The sequence below is a fragment of the Grampus griseus genome (genome assembly GCF_964374135.1).
Source record: "Grampus griseus genome assembly, chromosome: 15".
Classification (NCBI taxonomy): Eukaryota; Metazoa; Chordata; class Mammalia; order Artiodactyla; family Delphinidae; genus Grampus; species Grampus griseus.
This window is the reverse complement of record NC_139009.1, coordinates 60365219-60380658: the sequence shown is the minus strand read 5'-3', so window position 1 is coordinate 60380658 and position 15440 is coordinate 60365219.

Genomic DNA, 15440 nt, shown 5'->3' with positions numbered 1-15440 from the left:
ATTGTTGATAGGAAACTTCAGTGACAGCAGGGCCCACTTAGCTGTCAGAAGTGAGCATCTGCAGCAGATGCCAGCCCTGGGGGATGGGCCAGACCTGGCAGAAATAGCAATGTTGAGAAGTGGACCAAAGGAACCACACTCAGCGGTTCCCCTTGACAGTAGGGAAATGGAGGTCTCATCACAGAGCTATCTATAAGAACCATGGAGGGACATGGACTTATCATTCTGTACCAGGAGAATGTCATGGTACACACAGTCTGCTTATTGATGAGGAGTGAATCTTCATTGACTCTCCTCCCCCGCCTGGGCTCTCACTCCTTACCTGTAGATCGCAGTTAAGGGGGCTGGAGCCAGACTGATTAGGTTCAAATACTGGATCTCCAAATTATCAGCTATGGGACCTTGGGCAAACCACTTAACCTCTCTGAGTTTCCCTCTTCTTGTTGGAAAACAAAGGGGCACGCTTGGTATGGTGCCTAGCACACAGGATGTTAGCAACTATCACTTTTAGATCATCCGCTTTGGAAACTTCCTCCTTGCAGAGGTTTCCTCCCTTGAGGGAAGAGAAGGCCAAGGCATTCAACACTTGATCCTCAAACTGAGAATTGGTCCTGGGGTTTACATAGTCCTGGTAAAGAGGGTGGAAGCTTCAAGTGATTTTCTTTGTTGCTAGAGGTGGGTTCTTGGATTCATTATTGGGCAATAGCCCTGTGATTAAGCAAAGCAAAGGGAATGGATTTCCAAAGAGCTAAGTATCTGCATAACAATGTTAACAGGCTATCTTGAACAAGAGTGATGGAGGTGGGGAGGGGTGGTTAGAGTTGCACTCTGCAGAAACATTTAAAGAAATGCCTCTTTCACAACTACTGGATTAGGCTGTCTTTCTTGGTATAATATTGCTTCTTCTCAGGAGGCATTTTTTAGAGGAGGCCCTGAAGATGACAGAAAGCCTGTCCAAGTCTGGTCAACACTTGTTGCTGGAGAAGAGAAGAAAGGAGTGGTTTAGTGTTGGCTTAGACTTTTGATAGCTCACAGATGGTATTTTTCAAGACTAAATAAGTTGGAGTCTGGGAAATGTCTTGATTTGTAACTTTGATTTCAGACATCTTTTATAGGTCAAAGGGCAAGATCGTATCCTTGTGGGTTGGGTTGGGCTTTTCTTGAAGGAAGCTGATTTCTCATTGTCATTCATCCTTGTCAAAGGTTAATCACAGGACTGAAAAATAAGACCTTGGAAGGTGGGCCAGAGAACTGAGTGAGGGAAAACTGCCTCCTGGCTGCAGGCCTTGGGATATGACTCAGTTGGATCTTGGGTTGGGCCGTCATGCTCAAGGCTACTTCCTTTGGGGTAGACTTAGTAACAGGTAGCAGATGGGGACAAGGCACGGAGGCTGACCTCTACCCGAGAGAGGCGGGCAAGTATCAAGAGAAAGAGGAGGGCAGTAGTGGGTCCCTGTGAAGGGACCTGGGCCTGTTGACTCAGGGTAACCATCACTAACATTCAGTATAAACCTTTTGTGCAGTAATCCTGCCTGTCATAGCCTACCCCTCAGCCAGCCTGTGTTAGGTTCTATATCAACAGAGGAATGGCAGAAGTGTTCCTCTCATACTTGGGGAAGAGTTGGTTCCAGGAGAGCAGGAGCATCTTGAAGGAAGCTGACCTTGAGCCTACAAAGGCAACATTCAGAAGAGCAAGCAGTGTTCCAGAGCCAGATGCTGCCTGGAGGTGGGAAGAACTCAGGAGGCGTTTGGAGAACTCACCAATATTCCCCAGGAAGTCCAGGCAGAGCTGGGGAGGGACAGTAGTTTAGAGTTCTATGAATCAGGGATTAAGGAGAAGTATAGCATGTGTGGCTTCCTGAACTTGTAAAGCCTGGGATGTCAGGGAATGCAACCATGTCACCTTCTGGCTGCATGGCTTCGTGCAAGTTACTTATCCTTCTGTTTCTTCATCAGGGAAATGGGGATAATAACACTGACTACCTCATAGGATTCTTGTGAAAATTTAATGAGCTACAGTAATAACCCAATTCATAGTAACTATTGATACTAACCCCAGGAGTGCTGGGAAAGGGGGATTAGCGCACTAAGCAAAAAGCCATTACAACTAATTGACAGGAGAATTCATATAAGGTATATAGATAGAACTGTTGCTCAGGGAAGAGGTGCTCTCAGCTCATCACTGAGATGAGAAAATAGCCCTGACCTAGGAATCTGATGTACCAATGGGCCTTTAGAAGCTCTCTTCAGCTGAAAACCAACAAATCCTGTGTCCTACAGCAGCATCTCAGGGCCTTGAATCTCACCTTCCCTAAGCAAAAATCTACTTGCTGAGGCCCAGAGATGATTCAAAGGAGAGTGCTAACCCAGAAAACTCTGCTGGAAATGGGTGTGGAGGATTCAGTACCAAGCTGTCTCAACCCATTCTTCTCAAGCTCAACTTTGGCAGAGGCAGAAGAACAAGAACTTTGCCATAATTCTACCTGGATCCCTCAGTGGACAGTCAGCCATGCCTGTATTGAGGTGATTTGATAATGAGCTTCCTGCTGACCCAGAAACTATTCCCAGCCCTTCCTTGTCAGCCTTCCTGTCCAGCTACTTGTAGCCAAGTTCCCTGTGGTATTCCCTTGAGCATTCTGGCTCCAGCCACCGGGCCCTGCTCTCTACCCCCAGAGCTGTTCCCTCCCAGGCTTGGTGCCTTCTCTCATGGGATTACTGTTTTCTGGAAGTTTCTGCACACCTGCACCACCAACTAGGCTGAATTAGGAGTGAAGTGCCCCTCCCTGGCACTCCATTAGTCCATCATGCTTAGCACTGTCATATCGTTCTGCGTAGTCACTGACTTTCTGGTCTCTTCTCCAGTTGGAATGTTTGTTGCTTTGGGAGAATGGGCCATGTCTTCTTCCCTTGTTTGTTCCTATTTCTAGGGCAGTGATTATTCCTATTTCTAGCATAGTAAGCACTCTTTAAACATGTGCTGAATAAATTCTTGAGCATACGAAATGAACTCACGTATAGAGAAGTCAAACTAGAAAAGGCATTCATTAATAAATCTGCTCAAGCATTGATTGAGCACCTACTGTTTGCCAGACACTCCTCCAGACACTGGAGACACAGTGGTAGACACTAGACCCAAGCCCTGCCTCAGAGCATGCAAATTCCAGTCAGTGTGGAGGCCTGGAGGTAAGTGAGCAGATGGTATGCTCTCACTTGGCAATGTGTGCTATGAAAAAAATAAAGCAAGGAAAGGTGGGGCAAGCCCTAATTATTACACTGAACATTTTCAAGACAAACATTTTAAGTAAAAATGTATTAACCATTAAATAAAAATAAAAAGGAAGATAAACAGTTCAGTCATATTTAGAAGAAAATATTGGAGTTCATAACCCAGGGTTAAGTTTTTTTAATGTCTGAAATTATTAGAAACATGGAAGATGCAAAAGAACTAATTTATTTATTCTTTCATAAAATGACTACAGAGTTATTATTTGGTCTTTGTCTTTTAAAGTTATTTAATTTCTTTGTGCATATACACAGGTAATGTTACAAAAAAGCATGAATGTGTTGCGTTTGTTTCCCTTTTCTGTTTGGCATCTCTTTCCCATCTCTTTCCCCCTCCCTCTATAATAGCACTTTAATCCATGTTAGTGAACTAGTATGTAATCTGTATTTTTCTCTATGCTAATATGATGATTTACATATGCATATACATACACACAGTCATATACATAATAAGAGCTTTTTTGTTTCTCTGTCATTTTTTGTACAAATATAAAGAGGAAATATATTTACCCTTTTCTACATCTTGCTCAATAAAACCTCATGTAAATCTCTCTACGGCAAAAGGTATATTTCTAATCCTATTTTTAAAAAAAAGTTGCATAATATTCCATGGTATAGCCAAATCACATTTTCTCAGCTATTCCCCTATTTATAGGAATTAATTTTGCCTCCAGTTTTTCTTCCACAATAACAAAGCTGCAATAAATGCCCTTGAATATATGTCCTTATATACACTAGTGCTCTTAATGCTATGGTCAGATTCCCAGCAGTAAGAGCACTAGGTTATAGGTGTATATATATATATATATATATATATATATATATAGCTTAATTTCATAGATTGCTTTTCATAACAGCTGTAACTTTTCATATTGCCATCAGCAATATGTTAGAGTTCCTTTTCCTCCACATGTCCTCTAGAAATAGATGTTGTTGAATGAAGTGACATTTCATTATTACTTTAATCTGTGTTTCTCTGTCTACTGGTGATTTAGATTTTGTATTTGGGTTTTAGTAATTCAATGAATATCATTTTTAAGTAAACTTTTTATAGAAGCACAACATGTACACAGAAAAGTACACAAACCCTTGTGTGCAGCTCAATGAACAAATCCTTAAAACCAGCATCCAGATCAAAAAATAGAACATCACCAGCTCCCCAAAAGTCCTCTCATGACCCCTACCAGTCACTAGCTCCTCCACCTCCAAGGGGAATCACTATTCTGACTTTTATCACCATAGATTATTTTTGTTTACTTTTGAAATTTGTATAAGTGAATCACATAGTCTATACTCTTGCCCAATATTATTTTGTGAGATCCATACTGTCGCATGAAGCAGTAAATCTTTTACTCTCTTTGCTATAAAGATTTCCATTATGTAAATACAGCACCATTTATCTGTTCAATTGTTGATGAACATTTGGGTTGTTTCCAGCTTTAACTATTATGAATGTTGCTGCCATAAGCATTTCAGTACGTCACGATATCCTGTTGATATATATCTAGCAGTGGAATTACTGGGCCATAGATACATCCATGTGTTCACTTTTAGGAAATACTGGCAAGGATCTACTGCCAAAGACCACTGCCAAAAACGATTCTTAACGAATTCACACTACCCCAGCAGTGTTTGAGAGTTCTAGGTCCTCTATATCTTTGCAAGCATTTTTATCTTTATAACTTTAGCCTGTTGGGTGTGTTTTTAATTTACATTTTCCTTATGACTAATGATACACACACATTTTCATGTTTATTGACCATTTAGATAATCCTGTTTTGGGGACATGCCTATTCAAGTCTATTGCTCTTTTCTCTAGTCATTTACCTGTCTTTCATGATTTACAAGACCTCTGTATATATTCTGGAAAAATGTTTTTGTCTTCTTTGTCAGATATCTGTATTTTAATGTCTCCTCCCATTTTGCTGCTTGTCTTTTCTTTCCCTTAATGGTGTTTTTGGATGAATAGAAGTTTTTAATATTAATGTAGTCTGATTTATCTTTTTTTTTCCTACTGTACTTAGTGCTTTTTGTGCTATTTAGGAAATCTTTGCCTACCCCAATATCATGAAGACATCCTCCTGTGCTATCCTCTAGAAAAATGTTTCTCAACCTTTTTTTCCATCTCTGTGATGAATAGACTCTAAGGTGGTCCCTATAATCCCCACCTCCCAGTATTTATGCCCTTGTGTAATCCCCCCACCTTGAGTGCAGGAGGGACCTGTGACTTGCTTCTAGCCAATAGAGAACAGCAAAGGTGATGGGCTGTCACTTCCACCATTATGTTACCAAAGATTGCTAGTGGACTCTGCTTTGCTGATTGTGAAGAAGCTTCCATATTGTAAGCTTCCCAAGGAACTGAGAGTATCCTCTAGATGACAGCCAGGAAGAAATGGAAGTCTTCAGGCCCAAAACCTGCAAATAACTGAGTTCTGCCAATAACCTTGTGAGCTTGGATGTGGATCCTTCCCCTAGGCAAATTTTCAGATGAACCGGTTCTGGTCAATGCCTTAGTTGCACTCTTTGGGGGACCCATCTAAGCCATGCCCAGACTCCTGGCTCACAAAAACTGTGACAGACATGTGGCTTTAAGCCACTGATAATTGTTTTGCAGCGACAGATAACTAAAGTATTGTTATATTGTAATATTGTTTTGCAGCGATAGATAACTAAAATATCACACCTCCAAAGGAGATCTCTTTGACATTTTTTTTCCTAATTACTACCCACCCCTCCACTGTGCAACTTTAATACTATAAATACACTATATATCTGTTTATGTACTATATGTATATCTGTATTTTATACATAAAAAGAGTAAGATTTTTTTCACCTCCAGAGAACTATTTTCAACCCCCTGGGGGCAATATTGCTTCTGTTGACAATGCATAAGATGGTGTTGGCAAATTAAAGCCTACCACCAGTTTTGAAAATAAAGTTTTATTTAACACAGCCATGCATATGCATTAACATATTGACTGTCACTGCTTTTGTGCTGCAATAACAGAGTTGAGTAGCTGCAACAGAGACCATATAGCCTGCAAAGCATTGAGTATTTACCATCTAACTATAGAAAATATACGCCAACCACTGCTCTAGAAATTTCATAATTTTACCTTTCACATTTAGATCTATGGTCCACCTGGAATTTAAATTTTGACAATGCTATTAGGTAAAGGTCAAGACTCTTTTTATTTTCCATGTGGATTTCCAGCTACCCAACATTATTTACTGAAAAGCCATCCTTTCCCCACTGCATGGTAGTGTCACCTTTGTCTAAGTCAATGACTGTGTATATGTAGGTCTCTGTGTGTGGGGGACATAATTTGGAGACAACTGATAATTTTACAATACTGAGCTTTCTAATTGTTGACATGATATATACTTTCATTTATTTAAATTTTTAAAAATTTTCTCAATGGTATTTCTATTTTTCTTGTAGAGGTCTTATACCTATTTTATTAGATTAAGTCCTGGATATTTGATCAATCATAAGTAGTATCATACAGTCATTTCTACTCTTTAATTGTATGCTGCTAGTATATGGAGGTACAATGGCTTTTCCTATATTAATTTTGGTTTTAGAGACTTTGTTAAATCCATTACTAATTGTAATAGTTTACCTGCAAATTATTGCTGATTTTCTATGAACACAATCATGTCCTCTGTGAATAATGACAATTTTATTTCTTCTTTTGTAATTTTCAAATCTTTTAATTTATTTTTATTTTCTTGCCTTAACTTATTGACTAAAATCATTAATAAACATTAAATAGAAGTAATAGCAGATATCTTTGTCTTATTCCGGGTCTCAATTGGGAAAGCTTTCAATATTTCATCATTAAGTATGATGTTTTCTGTAAGCCTTTTGTTGATACTGTTCATCAGATTAAGAAAGTTTCCTTCTACTCCTAGTTACTAACAGTTTTTATTTATTTATTTTATCATGAATATGCATATTAAGCTTTATAATTTTTTCTACATCTACGAGATAATCATTTGATTTTTCTTATCAGTTATAATTTATGTAGTGAATTACATTGCTTGAGTTTTTTGAATGTTAAACTAACCTTTCACCTTGCATTCTTGGAACAAACCCACCTTGGTTTTTTATACATATCACTGGATTCACTTTGCTATAATTTCTTTAATTTTTTGCATCTATCTTCATAAAACAACTTGGGAAGTGCTTATTCTTTTTTTTTCTCATTCTTTGGAATAGTTTGTAAAACATTGGTGTTAATTCTTCCTTAAATGTTTGGTGAAAACTTCTGGACTAGAGCTTTCTTTGTGGAAAGTTTTCAAATTACAGATTCAATGTTTAAAATATATGCAGTACTATTCAGATGTTCTGTTTCTTATCTAGCAAGTTGTTTGTTTAATTGAAATTAAATATTTTTGGCATAAAGTTGTTAAAAATATGAGCTCATTAGCTCTTTAATGCCTATAGAAGTTGTAATAAACTACCATTTTCATTACTGAATTAGTCATTTGTGTGCCTCAATTTTTTATAAGTAAGTTTTGCTAAGGTTTTATTAATTTTTATTAGACTTTTGAAAGAAAAAACTGGTTTATTTTCTCTATTGTATGATTTCTTTCTCTTTCACTGATTTCTGCTTTCTTTTTTATTTTTAAGTTGAAGTATAGTTGATTTACAATATCATGTTAGTTTCAGGTACACAGCACAGTGTATAATATATGTGTGCGTGTGTGTGTGTGTGTGTGTGTATATATATATATATATATATATATATATATATATATATATATATATACACACATTCCTTTTCAGATTCTTTTCCCTTATAGGTTATTACAAAATATTGAGTATAGTTCCTTGTGCTATACAGTAGTTCCTTGTTGGTTATCTATTTTATATATAGTAATGTGTATATGTTAATACCAACCTCCTAATTTATCCCTCCCCCTACTCTCCTCTTGATATTTCTTTAAAAAAATTTTTTGTACTTAATCTTCTTTTCTTTCCTAAGTGCTTGAGATGGTTACTTAGTTCTTTAATTTTCATCCTTTCTTCTTTTTTAATATATGCATTAAAATTATCAATATCCTTTGAAGCCTGATTTTAACTGCATCCCACAAAAATTCAGTTAATTTTTTCCCTTAATTTTCAATGTTACTTCTTTTTTGATCTATCAATTATTTAGATGCATATAACTCAATTTCACAATATTTTTTTCTACCTTTTTGTTATTGATTTTTTAACTTAACTGCAGTATGATCCAGAACATACTCTGTCTTATTCCATTTTTTGAAATTTGTTGAGGCCTGCTTTATGGCCTAGCATTTTTGGAAAATATTCCAAATGTGATTTCTGAATTTCTTTGGTAGGTACAGTGGACTCCATGTTTATTAATGATGTTATTCAAATTTTCTAACTCCTTATTGATTTTTATCTGATTGTTCCATGAGTTACTGAGAGAGGCCTGTTAAAATTTCCAACTTACAGTTGGAGTTGTTTATTTCTCATTTTGGTTTTGTCGATTTTTGCCTTACATATTTGGTTGCTAATTATTGGATGTTTACATATTTAGAATTGTTATATCTTACTGCCATATTGACACTTTAATCATTATGAAATGTGTGTCTGGTAGTGCTCTTTGCCTTAAAGTCTATTTTTTTCTGTTATCATATAGCTACAACAACTTTATTTTGGGTAACTTGCATGGTATATCATTTTACACCATTTTACTTTCAATATTCCTTTGTCTTTATACTTAAGCTCTGAACTTGTCTCTTGTAAGAAACATGTTGCTATTGTTGCTGCTGCTGTTGTTTTAATTTGGTTTTATAATCTTTAGCTTTTGATTAGAGTTTTTAGTCCATTTACATTTGCTCTAATTTTTGGTATACTGGGATATATATCTACCATGTCTCTGTTTTCTATTCATACCTATTGTTCTGTCCTTGTTTACTCAATTTTATTATCTTCTTTACATTAAACAAGTGTTTTTTAAAATTCTAGTTTCTCTTTAGCTTATTGGATATGCATTCTTTTATTATTCTCTTAGCAAATATGAAACCAGCAAGGATACAGAAGATTACCATATATATTATTATCATTGCCTATTTCAGGCAATGTAAGGGCTCTAAAGACCTCCCCATAAAGCTTTTGTTTTATTACTCCCATTTGCATTAATTTCACATATGTTTTATATCCCACAAGACTTTATTATTACTGTTATATAGGGTTAATATTATTGAGATTAATCCCAATATTTACTCCTTTGAAGGTAATGTGTCTTTCTACTTGGAAGCTTTTGAGATTTTATCTTTGATTTTCATTCTTAACAGTTTTACTAAGATATGCATAGGTGTGTTTTTCTTGGTAGTTATCATTCTTGCAGTTCATAATGATTCTTAAGTCTTTTTCATCAGTTTTCTTCCAATAGTGCTTCTGCTCCATTCTCTTTCCCCTCTCCTTCTGGGTCTCTAATTACATGCATGTTATATCTTTTCACTAGGTTCCCTATGTCCTTTATGCTCTTTTCAGTATTTTCTATCCCTTTTCTCTCTTCATGATTTAATCCAGACTTTTCTACTCACATATATTTCATTGTACTAATCCTCTTTTAAACTTGGCTCAATCCACTTATAAATACATCTATTGAGTTTTTAATTTCAGTTACTGTGTTTCTCCATTTTGATGGGTTTTTTAAAATGTATGTAGCTACAATAAGATAACAGAAACATAAAGGGGAGGGTAAAGAGCTCTATCTGGTGGTAATGTTTCTATGTTCTACTTAAAATGGTAAAATACTGAATCTAAGAGGACTGTGAAAAGTTGTGTGTTTATTAGAACCCTGCATGAACCACTAAAGAAACAACACACAAAGATATTTTCAAAGCAAAATAGGTGCATTAAAAAGGAATACTGAAAAATGTTCAAATAATTCAAAAAAATAGGAAAGTGACAGAGGAACAAAAAATTGGGGAATAAACAGAAAACAAATTATAAACATTAAATTAATCCCAACATAGCAATATTTATGTTAAATGTAAATGGTCTAAATACACTAATTAAAACACAGAGATTGTAAAAATAGATTTAAAAACATGCAGTATAAAAATATTCATTTCAAATGCAATAATGTAAGTTAAAATTATAAGTAACATAGCATAATAATGAATAGGCAATATATAAGTATATAAATATATAGACAAATATATAAATAATAAATAAATAGTATAATAATGTAGGTTAACAGTAGAAAGATAGAAAAGAAATGTCATGTAAACACCAATCAAAAGAAAGTTGGAGTTGTTTTTTTTTGTTGCTTTTTTGCGGTACGTGGGCCTCTCACTGTTGTGGCCTCTCCCGTTGCAGAGCACAGGCTCCAGACGCACAGGCTCAGCGGCCATGGCTCACGGGCCCAACCTCTCCATGGCATGTGTGATCTTCCCGGACTGGGGCACGAACCCGTGTCCCCTGCATCGGCAGGCGGACTCTCAACCACTGTGCCACCAAGGAAGCCCTGGAGTTGTTTTAATAGTATCATGAGAGGTAGACTTCAGAATAAAAGTTACCATAGATTAAGAGCAATCTTGCATAATGATAAAAGGGCAAATTCATTAAGAAAGCATATCAATCCTAAATGTATATGTATTTAAAAACAGAGCTTCAAATACAGGAAGCAGAAACTAATGGAACTGAAATGAGAAATAGACAAATTCAAAATTATAATTAAATTACTCTTCTCTGAGTAACTGATAGAACTGGGAGGTAGAAAATCAGCACAGAACTGAACAACACCATCAACTGTATTTAATTAACGACTATAGAACACTTCACCCAACAATATCAGAATTCACATTCTCTCTTTTTTTAAAAATTGAAATATAGTTGATGTAAAATACTATGTTAGTTTCAGATGTACAACATAGTGATTCAACGTTTAAATACATTATGAAATGGTCATAATAAGTCAAGTATTCATCTGTCCCCATACAAACTTATTACAGTCTGATTGACCATAATTCTAATGCTGTTTATTATATCCCAATGACATTTATTTTATAACCAAAAGTTTGTACCTCTTAATCTCCTTCACCTATTTAGCCCAACCCCCCAATTCTCCTCCCCTCTGCCAACCACTTATCTTATTCTCTGTATCCATGAGCCTGTTTTCACTTTGCTTTGTTTGTTCATTTGTTTTGTTTTCTAGATTCCACATATAAGTGAGATAATACAGTATTTGTCTTTCTCTGTCTGACTTATTTCACTTAGCATGATACCCTCCAAATCCATCCATGTTGTTGCAGCTGTTGATAGACATTTATGTTGCTTTCATGTTTAATATTTTGAGGACACTCCATACTTTTCTCCATTGTTGCTGCATTTGCAATTTGGAATTACAATCCTACCAACAATGTATAAGGGTTCCCTTTTCTCTACATCCTTGGCAACACTTTTAATTTGTTGTCCTTTTATGCTGGCCATTCTAACAGATGTGAGGTGATATTTCATTATGGTTTTGATTTGCATTTCCTTGATGATTAGAGATATTGAGCATCTCTTTATGTGTCTGCTGGCCATCTGTATGTCTTCTTTGGAAAAATGTCTTTTCAGGTCCTCTGCTCATTTTTTTTAACATCTTTATTGGAGTATAGTTGCTTTATAATGGTGTGTTAGTTTCTGCTGTATAACAAAGTGAATCAGCTATATGTGTACATATATCCCCATATCTCCTCCCTCTTGTTTCTCCCTCTCACCCTACTTATCCCACCCCTCTAGGTGGACACAAAACACCAAGCTGATCTTCCTGTGCAATGTGGCTCCTCTGCTCATTTTTAATGGATTTTTTTGCTATTGATTTATATGAGTTTTATATATTTTCTATATTAACCTCTTATCTAATATTAATATATTGTTTACACACCTCAATCTTTTCTGATTCAGTAGGCTGCCTTTTCATTTGTCAATGATTTCTTTCACTGTGCTAAGCTTTGTAGTTTGATGTACTCTTATTTGTTTATTTTAGCTTTTGTTTCCCTTGCCTGAGGAGACAGAGCCAAAAACATATTGCTAGGGCTTATGTCAAAGAGTGTAATACCTATATTTTCTTCTAGATGTTTTATGGTTTTAGGTCTTACATTTAAGTCTCTTTAATTACTTTTGTGTTTATTTTTGCATATGGTGTGAGAAAGTGGTGCAGTTTCATTCTTTTACATGTAGCTGTCCAGTTTTCACAACACAATTTATTGAAGAGGCTCTCTTTCCCCTGTTGTATATTCTTGCCTCCTTTGTCATAGACTAATTGACCATATAATCATGGGTTTACTTCTGAGATCTCTATTTTGTTCCATTCTATTCTATTGAGCTAAGTGTCTCTTTTTGTGCCAGTAACCCTACTGTTTTGATGATGGTAGTTTTGTAGTATAGTTTGAAATCAGGGAGCATGATTCTCCAGCAATGTTCTTCTTTTTTAAGATTGCTTTGGCTACTTGGGGTCTTTTGTCATTCCATACCTTTAGTATTATTTGTTCTAGTTCTGTGAAATATGCCATTGGTATTTTGCTTGGGATTGCACTTAGTCTGTAAATTACCTTGAGCGGTATAGACATTTTAACAGTATTAATTCTTCCAATCCATGGGCATGGTATACCTCACCATTTGTTTGTATCATCTTCAATTTCTTTCATCACTGTCATTATTTTCAGAGAACAGCTCTTTTCCTTCCTTGGATAAATTTATTCCTATGTATTTTATTCTTTTTGATGCAATTGTAAGTGAGATTTCCTTAATTTCTCTTCTGAGAGTTCATTGTTAGTGTTTAGAAACTCAACAGATTTCTGTATAGTAATTTTGTGTCCTACAACTTTATTGAATTCATTTATTAGTTCTAATAGTTTATTGGTGGAGTTTTTAGGATTTTCTACATATAGTATAATGTCATCTGCAAACAGTGACAGGTTTACTTCTTCTTTTCCAATTTGGATTCCTTTTATTTCTTTTTCTTGTCTGATTGCTGAAACTAAGGCTTCCATTATTATGTTGAATAAAAGTGGTGAGAATGGACATCCTTGTCTTGTTCCTGATATTAGAGGAAATGCTTTTAGCTTTTCACCATTGAATATGATGTTAACTGTAAGCTTGTCATATATGGTCTTTATTATGTTTATGTATGTTCACTCTATAGCCACATTGTTGAGAGTTTTTATCATAAATGGATGTTGAATTTTGTCAAATGCTTTTTGTGCATCTGTTGAGATGATCACAAGGTTTTATTCTTCATTTTGTTAATGTGGTGTATCACGTTGATTGATTTCCGAATATTGAACCATCCTTGGGATTAATCCCATTTGATTATGATATGTTATTCTTTTAATGTATTGTTGGAATTGGTTTGCCAATATTTTGTTAAGGATTTTTGGATCTATGTTCATCAGAGATATTGGCCTGTAATTTTCTTTCTTTTTACTTTTTTGATGTCTTTGGTTTCTGTATGAAGGTGACACTAGTCTCATAGAATGAGTTTGGAAGAATTCTTTCCTCTTCAATTTTTTTGGGAAGAGTTGGAGAAGAATAGGTGTTAACTCTTCTATTTAAATGTTTGGTAGAATTAACCTGTGAAGATATCTGGTCCTGGACTTTGGTTTGTTGGGGCTTTTAAAATTACTTATTCAATTTTATTACTACCAATTGGTCTGTTCAAATTTTCTATTTATTCTTGTTTAGTCTTGGAAGACTGTATGTTTCTAGGAATTTATTTATTTCTTCTAGGTTGTACAACTCATTGGCATATAATCATTTGTAGTAATCTCTTAGGATACCCTGTATTTTTATGGTGCCAGTTGTAACTTCTCTTTCATTTTTTGACTTATTTATTTGAGCCCCCTCTCTGTCTTTTCATTAGTCTGACTAAAGGTTTATCAATTTTATTTATCTTTTCAAAGAAGCAGCTCTTAATTTAATTGATCTTTTCTATTTCTTAAAATCTCTATTCCATTTATTTTCACTCTGATCTTTATTATTTCCTTCCTTCTTACTAACTTTGGGATTTGTTTACTCTTCTTTTTCTAGTTCCTTTAGGTGTAAAATTACATTGTTTATTTTAGATTTAACTTATTTCCTGAGGTAAGCCTGTATCATTATAAACTTCCTGCTTATAATTGTTTTCACTGCATCTTATAGATTTTAAAATGTCATGTTTCCATTTTCTTTCGTCTTAAGGTATTTTTTATTCTTCTTTCATTTCTTCAGTGACCCACTGGTTGTTTAGTATCATATTGTTTAGAATCCCCATGTTTGTGTTTTTACCTACTTTTTTTCTTGTAGTTGATTTCTAGTCTCATACCTCTCCCATCAGAAAAGATACTTGATTTGATTTCAATCTTCAAATTTATTAAGACTTGTTTTGTGGCCTAGCATGCGATCTATACTGGAAAATGTTCTTTTTGCACCTGAAAAAATTTGGGGGACCTTCAAGATGGCAGAAGAGTAAGATGTGATCACCTTCCTCCTCACAAATACATCAAAACTACATCTACATGTGGAACAACTCCTACAGAACACCAACTGAATGCTGGCAGAAGACCTCAGATCCCCCAAAGGCAAGAAACTCCCCACATACATGGGTAGGGCAAAAGAAAAAAGAAAAAAACAGAGACAAAAGGATAGGGACGGGACCTACACTTTGGGGAGGGAGCTGTGAAAGAGGAAAAGTTTCCACACACTAGGAAACCCCTTCACTGGTGATGGGGGGTGGCGGGGGTTGGGGGAAGCTTCGGGGCCATGAAGGAGAGCACAGCAACAGGGGTGCAGAGGGCAAATTGGAGAGATTCTCACACAGAGGATTGGTGCCGACCACCACTCACCAGCCTGAGAGGCTTGTCTGCTCATCCAACGGGGTGGGTGGGGTCTGGGAGCAGAGGCTCAGACTTTGGAGGTCAGATCCCAGGGAGAGGACTGGGGTTGACTGTGTGAACACACCAGCAGGGGGCTGGTGCACCACAGATATCTGGGAGGGAGTCCAGGAAAATATCTGGAACTGCCTAAGAGGCCAGAGACCATTGTTTCAGGGTGCGTAAGGAGAGGGGACTCAGAGCTTCAGAGATGGGCGCGAGCCGTGGCTATCAGTGTGGATGGCATGAAATGTTAAGGCTGCTTCTGGAGCCACCAAGAAACCTGTGTGCGAGCA